Source organism: Paramisgurnus dabryanus, chromosome 12, assembly GCF_030506205.2.
Source record: "Paramisgurnus dabryanus chromosome 12, PD_genome_1.1, whole genome shotgun sequence".
NCBI lineage: Eukaryota > Metazoa > Chordata > Actinopteri > Cypriniformes > Cobitidae > Paramisgurnus > Paramisgurnus dabryanus.
Window position 1 is genome coordinate 17,713,614 of NC_133348.1, and position 10,649 is coordinate 17,724,262.

Sequence of the window (10,649 nt, forward strand, 5' to 3'; positions counted from 1 at the left end):
TGTGATTACAGTAATATAGATTTTTAACAGTATTTGTCAAGTGTGTTGTTATGTAGGCTACAATAAACGTGTATTTTTCTGTAAGCAGATGTCCTGGATGTTGTGTTTTCTATTTTTTAAGGTATTGTCTAATGGATGCTTTGTAGTGTTTTGTATTATAGACTTATGTGTGTATGATTTGAAAGCTTAGTTTGATTTTGAGTACAAGTGAAATGGTTTTGAAGCAATTGTTTGATTTTGCTGGAAGAGTCAGGGGTTCTGTGAATTTAGTTTAAAATTGGGATTTGTGTTTAAGGTTTTGAGAAAATGAGTGATGGTTTCAATAAATGTGTTTTAACAATTCAGAAAAACTGTAAACCTTGCAAATGTTTACATACAAGCAATTTTAAACAATTTGAGTGCAAGATGTTAAAGTGAGCTGTTTTGTGTGCGCACAGACAATGACCCACACCTTTTCAAAAGTTTGATATAAACACACCAGAAACACGCGTACGTGCACCTGGGATGGAATTAAGCACCACCCTTGACACAAAAACACCCTCTCTTCCTTCATAGACCTCTTTCACAAACTGTAACATTCATTTTTTTATTGCTCACATGTGAACCTTCCTGTGCTCTCTCTTATATGCCTCCAGCAACATTCTCTCCTAAACAAGGGTGCAGTGATAAAGGAATAAGGCTTTGGTACTAGAAAACCTTAGTGAAACTTGAAAAGTAATATATTACAGTTTTTACCAATTACTTACACACGTTTTCAAAACTAAGTCTCCTTTTTTAAAAACTCTACACACAATTCTCAAAACTGCACACACAAAATGCAAAATAGCAAACATCTCCTTCAAAATGCAACACTGCATTCAAAATGCCACAAACACATGTCAGAATGAAGCATTCGCATCAAATAGCAAACACTTCTTTCATAATAATACATTTTTGGATATACCATCTAAACACTGCTGTTCTAAATCTAAAGCTCTTTGGTCTTTCATAGGCTTATATCTACATTTCAATACAATGTTCTACAGTGAAAGTAATCTGCTGAGAGGGGTAACAAGTACACTGGAAACGCCAATGCAATGTAGAAACAGAAAATATTTATTAGTCCAAACATTACTGTTATATACATTAGCATACAACAAAACTATAAACATGTAAACCAAAAGTATATTCTTTACAGTAGAATACAGTAATTGTGTGTGGGGTCCCGGTCCAGGAATTGGCGGGAGAGGGGTGCAGATTGCCAAAACAGGTAATCTGACCTTTGACCTATTTATAGGCCTATCTATACTACTGTAAAGTAAAGCAGTGATTGGTTAGTGATCAGTAAAGCATTTAGTGTTTGCACATGTGAGGAGTGTATCTGTGTGACCTGGTGAATAAGTGTAGCATTTTGGTGTTTGAAAAAAAGAAAGCAAGTGACTTTCTCATAGATCTTTGTGTTTTAGGTAGAGAATTGTGTGTAGTGTTTTGAAAAAAGTGTTTTATGCAATTGAAAACTGAGTCAAAGGCTGAGAAATAGCTTATGGTTTTGATGATTTGGCATGTAGTTTTGCACTTTGAGTGAGAGCTTTCAAAAATCGGGTGACATGAAAAGATTTTGTGTGTAAGCAATCGTAAAAAAAATGTAAATTACAGTTTTTCTGAATTGCTAAAACACTAAACCCCAATCTCTGAACCAAATTCATAGTGGATTGAACCCATTTGTCAAATCATGCACTCTTTTTGCAAAATTCTAAACACAAACTTTTCACTAAAACACACATTTCACACTGCAATGCACTTGTTTTATAAATGCTAAACACAGGCAGGCAAAAGTTGAACACAACTAAAACACCGTTATCATCGAGTAAACGCAACAACTCAAAATTCTACACACTTTTATCTAATGGTATTTTTTACCAATTGTGTGGATTGGAAACAGTCTGAGAGGCAGATGAAGAGTATGAGGAAGAAAAGGACACCAGAGACAATGCAATTGGCAAAATTTGCAGTTGGATTGCTGACTTTTTACAAAATACAAGTGCTGCTTACAGTAATATTGAAAACTTATATTACTTGCAGTACTTACAGTAAAGTATTCCCTATATTCACTGAACTAAACTTGTGATTACAGTAATAGAGATTTTTAACAGTATTTGTCAAGTGTGTTGTTATGTACAATAAACATATGTTTCTGTAAGCAGATCTCCTGGATGTTGTGTTTTCCATTTTTTAAGGTAGTGTCTAATGGATGCTCTCTAGTGTTTTATATTATAGACTTATGTGTGTATGATTTGAAAGCTTAGTTTGATTTTGAGTACAGGTGAAATGGTTTTGAAGGAATTGTTTGATTTTGCTAGAAGAGTCAGGGGTTCTGTGAATTTTGTTTAAAATTGGGATTTGTGTTTAAGGTTTTGAGAAAATGAGTGATGGTTTCAAAAAATGTGCTTTAGCAATTCAGAAAAACTGTAATGCAACAATATATAATGGTAATAGGCTACTGTTGTATAATGTCAACATTTATCAACTTTCGGCTTTTAACTTCACTTACAGGATTTCTCTTGAAAAAGGTGTCAATCTTCTTCTGCCTCTTTCTTTCCTGTATCTTACTGATACTGCATGACAAAAAGATAGTGGTAAACTTGATAGTGACATGGGTCTGTGACTGCTAAACTTTGGTCACTTGTGCCCTGAAAAGCTTTTTTAAACATTCATTCATAGTAGCCTACCTAAAAAAGGGAGATGTAAATAAACATAAGTTCCCGCCACCCAGTCCTCAGCGCAAGCTGACCGATAAATCTAACACACCAAGAGAGGCGGGAACAGCCAATCATCAGCCGGTAACACTCAAAGCCAGCATCATGTTTGAGAGGGGAGGGGGAGAGGAGACAGCGGACGCAGCGCAGCAGACACAGAGCGACCAGAGAAACGAAGGAGCGTCTTTAGTAAGGGCGTTCTTGCAAAACTGCATAAAAAGTGTGGGTGTTGAGCCCTCTCACCGGGAAAAGTGTGGGTGTTAAAACACCCACATCCCCCACGGGTGCGAGGCCCCTGACACACACACATACTTAAATAGACGCACACTCATAAGCGGACGCACAGAGAAATACCAGTCTTGGCACCTACACACTGTCAGAAAAAAAGGTTTAAAAATGTACCTTTTCTGATGCTGGGGTGGTACCCTCAAAGGTTCAGTTTTGTACCTTTTATGGCTATACAACACATTGAAATGTTGTACCTTTTGGGGTACAATATAATACCTTAAGGACCTATTTTGTACCTTAAAAGGTACAGTTAAATGTTTTGTACCACTAACATTTATTTAGTACAAAATTGGTCCTTAAAAGGTACAAAATAGGTCCTTAAAGGAGACATATCATGCTAAATCCACTTTCTTAAATGCATTTTGTTGTATATTTGTAGTGTTTAGAAGTACATAAAAGTTGAAATTAGTCTCTTCAGGTGCTTTGTTGATATCTTTATATTCTGTTTTGGTCATATTTTCCAACCTGGTCTGATTTTTCTATTATCTATTACGTTTTTTGAACAATTACGTCACAGTATTTGCAGCGGAACTGCCAAATAAGGACATCGACTCTCAGCCCAACACTACGAGCAATCCGCCATTTTCAATTTCTCGCTGTGATATTGTAGTCCAAGCTCAAGGATGCAGAAGTTACAAGAGAGTAAATCAAAATGTTCGGTTGTTGAACCTGTGCCTGGTTGAGTTTTATTTTTCACGGAAATGTCCTTTTTTAGTGCGCGAAGCACTTCAAGGATAACGATTTCACCAACCTCCACCAGTATAAAGTAGGATTTGCCGATAGACTTCGTCTGATTGAGGGGTCAATTACTTATATCTTTGGAGACGACGTGCAGAGCACTTCGGTAAGCTGTAAATAACTTTAAAAACAGCAAAGTACACGGTGGTCATGGTTTAGCAGTGCCGTCTCTCAATCCGAAGGCTGCAGCCTGCGGATGTCGCATGTGGTCATCAACCCGGGATTAAGTTAAAGTATATTACAACAACTTACAATTAACTAAGAATAATAGTCAACTTTATAATTGTTAATATTCTGAAATAAGACAGCCGGCATTAACACACTATTGCGATACCTCCATATGAAGACGTTGTTCTGCAGGTTCATCGTCTTCATTTTCATCTCGCTCCATTTCCGACTCTGGCGCGAACACATAAGGCTGGATGGACAAGTCTTCCGTTGTTGACATTTTGTGAATAACGAGTGAATAAAAAGTTTCTGTGCCGCTAGATAATTGTATCTCTGCTATAAAACTACAAAAATGGCCGAACGGGGAGGAGTTTAACCGAGTGTCACCTCTGCAACCTGGAGAGGGGGTAGGGTATGACGTGCATTTAAAAAGACAGTACCAAAACGAGTTGCTCTCAGCTGCACATCAGAAAAGGGGTAGAAAGGGGGCCTGTGGGGCTATAATAATGAGGAATTCAGACCCAAGCATTGCAGTTTCGCTTTATATAGACCACAAATAGATGATTTATATGTAAAAAGGCCATATTTAAAAGCAAGATATGTCTGCTTTAAGGTATAATATTGTACCCCAAAAGGTACAACATTTCAATGTGTTGTAAAGCCATAAAATGTACAAAACTGAACCTTTGAGTGTACCACCCCAGCGACAGAAAAAGTACAATTTTAAACCTTTTTGTCTGACAGTGCAGTATTCTCATAAAAACATTCAGTTATGTCTTAAAGTAAATGCAAACAGTTCAGAAAGAAATCAGATCTTTGTGGTGGTCTCAAAGTAGCATCTGCTTATGTTTGTGTCATTTATATTACAGTTTTTACAGATGCTAGGACATATTTCTCAATACTAAGGTCACTTTTGAAAACTCTTCACACACTTTTCCTAACAAACTTTCCAGCAGTTCATTTCACATTTAAAATGCACTACAACTACCAAAACACTTTATTCAGGTCTCAAATCAACTCATTCTTCCAGAACACTAGCAAAGGTTGACATCCGACAAACACACTTTGTCACCCACAAAACAATGACCTAAAAACCACTAACAACATGTAGCATTATACAATGTTTTCTCTGTTTAGAATTCACTGCAATATATGTTACAGGAATGAATCAGACAAGATGCAGAATTCTTCAATATTTTAAGTAGTTTATTTAGTTTTTTCCACTCCAAGTAATTCCAAAATACAAGAATTTGTATACACACCATCCACTGATACAGATACAATAGTAATGCTAATCTACTCTGTCTTCTCCATTTGGCCAATTGTTTTTATAGCATTCAATTTTAAGATTTAAAATATATGTAGAAATGTAGCAAAATGCTGTCTTATTCAGTTTTGTATTATGTTATTGTTTTGAACATAAGTTTAACAGTTTTGAAAACAGTATGTAAGCATGTGCAAATTGGCCTTTACGTTCAAAGAGTTTTGGCAGTTGTTAAGTGATAAAAGAATTCATGATATTTGAGAGATGTAGTCATTGAATGCATTTTGTGCCAAAGCAATGATAATTGATTCTCAGTTTAGCCCACATAGACTTCTGTTGGGCTCACTGTGTGAAGAGTTTTGCAAAAGTGACCTAAGTATTGAGAAATGTGTCCTAGCGTCTGTAAAAAACTGTAAAACCAAAACTCTTTGTATACATGCCAAGTTTTTTCAAAACTGTTAAACTTATGTTTAAAACAATAACACAATACAAAACTGAATAAGACAGCAATTTTGCTACATTTCTACAGTAATATTTTCAAGACATATGTCTTAAATCTTAAAATTAAATGCTATAAAAACAATCGGCTAAATCGAGAAGACCTAGTAGATTATTGTATCTGTATCAGTGGATGGTGTGAAAACAAATTCTTGTATTTTGGAATTAGTGTTTTGGTATTTGTAGTGCATTTTGAATGTGAAATGAACTGCTTTGTCAAGCTGAAAGTTGGTTAGGAGAACTGTGTAAGAGTTTTGCAAAAGTGACCTAAGTATTGAGAAATGTGTCCTAGCGTCTGTGAAAAACGTCTCGGTTACGGATGTAACCCTCGTTCCCTGAAGGAGGGAACGGAGACGTCACGTCGTGACCGACGAATTGGGAACTCGCTTAGAGAGACCAATCTGCTTCGAATACTACTAAAACGCCAATGAACTTGGCATTGAGATATTTGCATAATGCTGGCGCCGCCCCGCCAGGTGCGTATATAAGCAGCAGGTGCAAATAGGGAAATTAGCTTCTTTTTCGCTGAGAAAGCCGGAAAGTGTGACCGGCCGTAACAGCAGGTGGCAGCACCTGTGGCGACGGGACGTGACGTCTCCGTTCCCTCCTTCAGGGAACGAGGGTTACATCCGTAACCGAGACGTTCCCTTTCAGTCGGTCACTACGACGTCACGTCGTGACCGACGAATTGGGAATCCCTACCAAAACGCCACTAGGGGCTGACCTCTTCCAGTGTCTGCGTAAAGCCCTCCGGTTCCACTTAAGGAGGAGGAGATAGGTTTTAAGGCAGAAGGCCGGGCACTAGATGTTCCTTTAACCCCACAGAAGTGCCAGCGACTGGGAAGCGCCCTACCTGAGCGGGATAGGAACGCTGCGGAAGCCACCGCCCGTCTTAAGGGCTAATGGTGGGCGAAAGTCAACCGTAGTTGAGGAATAAAGACAGCCGTGGCTGTGTAAGCAAAGCAGTGCTCTGCTAAGGGAAACGTGGGCTGGTAGGATTAACCCCACGGAAAAATACTCACAAAGGAACCCGGTGGGACACAATGTGGAGCCCGAGCCAGACACGTAGGTTCGCGAGGATACAGCTAGTGAAAGGCTGACAGCCAATGCTCCGCAACAAAGGCTGCCAAGGCAGCGGAGGAAGAACAATTCAAACCATTACGCATTTTTGTTCTGAAGGCCTTCCATACTGACACAGTTATGAAGCATCAATTGGAGGCTGCAAGCCGACCTGCGAGACTGTTCTCCGTGCCCTCCCTGGTGAGGAAAGAACACGAGAGGATACAGGCTCGATACGAACACTGTAAAATCTAATGAACGTATTAGGTGTCGCCCAACCAGCAGCTCTACAGATGTCTGTCAGCGAGGAACCACGAGCTAGAGCCCAAGATGAGGCAACGCTCCGTGTGGAGTGCGCTCTCAAATTAAAGGGGCAAGGAATACCCTGAAGATTATAAGCCAGGGTGATAGTATCAACTATCCAATGAGACATCCTCTGCTTAGTGACAGCTTTCCCTTTCTGCTGGCCACCATAACAAACAAAGAGCTGGTCTGAGGTCCTGAGGCTTTGCGTGCGATCCACGTAGAGTCGCAGTGCGCGTACGGGGCACAACAAAGCCATGGTTGGGTCTGCGTCCTCCGGAGGCAGCGCTTGCAAGCTCACCACTTGATCTCTGAAAGGAGTAGTGGGAACTTTGGGCACGTAGCCTGGTCTGGGCCTCAATGTTACGCTTGAGGCAGCAGGACCAAACTGAAGGCACGAATCGTCAACAGAGAATGCATGTAAATCCCCTACTCTCTTCACTGAGGCCAATGCTAGCAGGGTCAGAGCTTTCATTGATAAAAGCTTCAGACTCGCAGACTGCAAAGGCTCGAACGGGGGGGCCTGAAGGGCTTTCAGCACCATGGACAGGTCCCAGGGAGGAATAGAATGAGGGCGCGAGGGGTTTAGCCTACGAGCGCCTCTTAAAAATCTAATAACCAAATCATGCTGGCCAACTGATCTGCCGTTGATAAGTGAGTGATGAGCAGAAATAGCAGCGATATCATCTTTAATGGTGGAGGGTGACAGCCTACCGTCTAACCTATGTTGAAGATATAAAAGCACGATGTTAATAGGGCATTCTCTGGGGTCCTCGCGTTGCGAAGAGCACCAGGTGACGAAAAGGTTCCATTTAAACGCGTAAGCCCGTCTCGTGGACGGAGCTCGTGCCGCGTTGATTGTGTTAGATACCGCTTGCGGTAAATCACCTAAACCTTGCGCGCGCTCAACGACCACACATGGAGATCCCACAGGTCGGGGCGCGGGTGCCATAATGTGCCCCCTCCTTGAGAAAGAAGGTCCTTCCTCAGGGGAATCCGCCAGGGAGGGGCTGTCGCGAGGAGCATTAACTCTGGAAACCAATTCCTGCTCGTCCAATATGGGGCGATCAGTAAAAGGCTCTCCTCGTCCTGCCTGACTTTGCACAGCGTCTGTGCGATTAAGCTCACTGGGGGGAATGCGTATTTGCGCATCCCCCGAGGCCAGCTGTGTGCCAATGCGTCCACGCCGAGGCTGCCCTCGGTTAGTGAATAAAATAGGCGACAGTGGGTATCGTCCGGCGACGCAAACAGGTCTATCTGCGCACGACCGAACTTCTTCCAAATTAGCTGGACCGTCTGGGGGTGGAGTCGCCATTCGCCGGGGCGCGCAGCTCGAGAAAGCGCGTTTGCTGCTGTATTGAGCGAGCCCGGAATGTGAATGGCACGAAGGGACCTCAGATGCTTCTGACTCCAAAGGAGGAGATGACGAGCGAGATGCGACAGGTGACGGGAGCGCAAACCGCCTTGACGGTTGATATACGCAACGGTCGCAGTGTTGTCGGTGCGTACTAGTACATCCTTCCCTCGCAGCTCCGTAGCGAAGCGTACAAGTCCCAGATATACTGCCCACAACTCTCGGCAATTGATATGCCAGTGCAACTGGGGTGCTGTCCACACCCCTGAAGCTGTAAGCTCGTCGTACGTGGCACCCCAGCCCGTGTCGGACGCATCTGTATGTACAACAGCATGCCGAGCGATCTGTCTCATGGACACACCGGACCTGAGAAACGCGGGGTCCGACCACGGGGGGAATGTTAGGCGACACGCAGGTGTAATGGTTACACGATGGATGCCGGCGCGCCACGCTCTCCTCGGGACTCGATCGTGAAGCCAACGCTGAAGCGGTCTCATATGGAGCAGCCCGAGCGGTGTCACTGCCGCTGCTGCTGCCATATGCCCCAGGAGCTTTTGAAATTGTTTCAGCGGGACCGCATTCTTCCCTCGAAATGAACCGAGGCAAGTCAGAATTGACTGGACGCGCTCTTCTGTCAAACGCGCCGATAAATCGATCGAGTCCAGTTCCATCCCGAGAAAAGAGATCCTCTGCGTGGGGCAGAGTTTGCTCTTTTCCCAGTTGACCCGAAGACCCAAACGGGCGAGATGCCGAAGCGTTAAATCTCTGTGTTCGCAAAGCGTCCGTCGAGAATGCGCTATTATAAGCCAATCGTCGAGGTAAGCCAATATGCGAACGCCGCTCTCTCTGAGGGGTTTTAACGCCGCCTCCACTACTTTCGTGAACACACGGGGAGAGAGGGATAGCCCGAACGGTAAAACTTTGTACTGGTATGCCCGTCCCTCGAATGCAAACCGGAGAAACGGTCTGTGACGAGGGAGAATGGACACATGAAAGTACGCGTCTTTCAGGTCTATAGCCGCAAACCAATCTTGGGGGCGAATTGAATTGAATATTTGCTTCGGTGTTATCATCCTGAAAGACCTCCTCTGCAGAGATTTGTTCAGAACGCGCAAATCCAAGATCGGTCGCAACCCCCCGCCCTTTTTGGGTACTATAAAATACGGGCTGTAGAAGCCCGATCTCATCTCGGTTGGAGGGACCGGCTCGATCGCGTCCTTCGCCAGCAGGACTTCGACCTCTGCACGCAGTACATGTGCATCGGACGCTTTCACCGTGGTGAAACGAATGCCCGAGAATTTGGGTGTGTGCCGGTTGAATTGTATTTCGTAACCGAGGCGGACAGTGCGTAAAACCCAACGAGACGGGCTGGGAAGCTGAAGCAAAGCCCCCAGGGACCGTACGAGGGGAATTAACGGCACTACCGGGGTACCCGCGGGGGGGCGGCGGAGCGGGACAGGTGGTACTGCCGGTACGTCTGCTGGGACAGCATAAGTATCTACAGTATGTGTGTGTGTGACACTGACCTGAGCCCGCTGAGGGTGACGGTCGTCTGGTCTCCTCAGCGGAGAGCACAGACTCCGATGAGGATGCTGGTGGTCCCGTCTCCTCAGCGGAGAGCTGGAACTCCTCAGAACACCCGCTGGCGATAGAGGAGAGGGAGGAAGAGCATGTGAATGCCCGCTCACATCTCTCTCGATCCTCTGAAGACCTGGAGAAGGAATAGGAATGCACTCTTTTTGTGGTTTTGTGGGTGCCGGCTGAGAAGCCGGCGGAACAAAAACAAAACGAAACCAAGGATTCTCCATCCGGCCCTCTACCGGTGGAGGGAGCGATGCCGTCACCGTCTCCCGAAGAGTGATCCCATCCGATTCCAGGTCGCCCGTCTCAGGGCCGCTTCGATTTCCGTTTACCACGGGAAGCGGGTGGGGCGGGCGGGGCGGGCTGCCGACGGCTGTTCCCCCTCCGTGGCCTGGAAGATGTTCTAGTGGGGGGGGGTGGAGGCAGCCGCCGCAGGGCGCCCTCGGCGAGGAGCAGACGGGCCCGCCGGCGCTGGAGGGCGAGATGCAGGTCGCTTGCGCCGGGGCATGATCTGAGCGATCGCCTCTGTCTGCTTCTGGGCGGCGGAGAACTGCTGGGCGAAGGACTCCACCGACTCACCGAAAAGGCCAGCCTGCGACACCGGAGCATCCAAGAACTTGTTCTTCTCCGCATCCGACATGTCCGCCAGACATAGCCATAA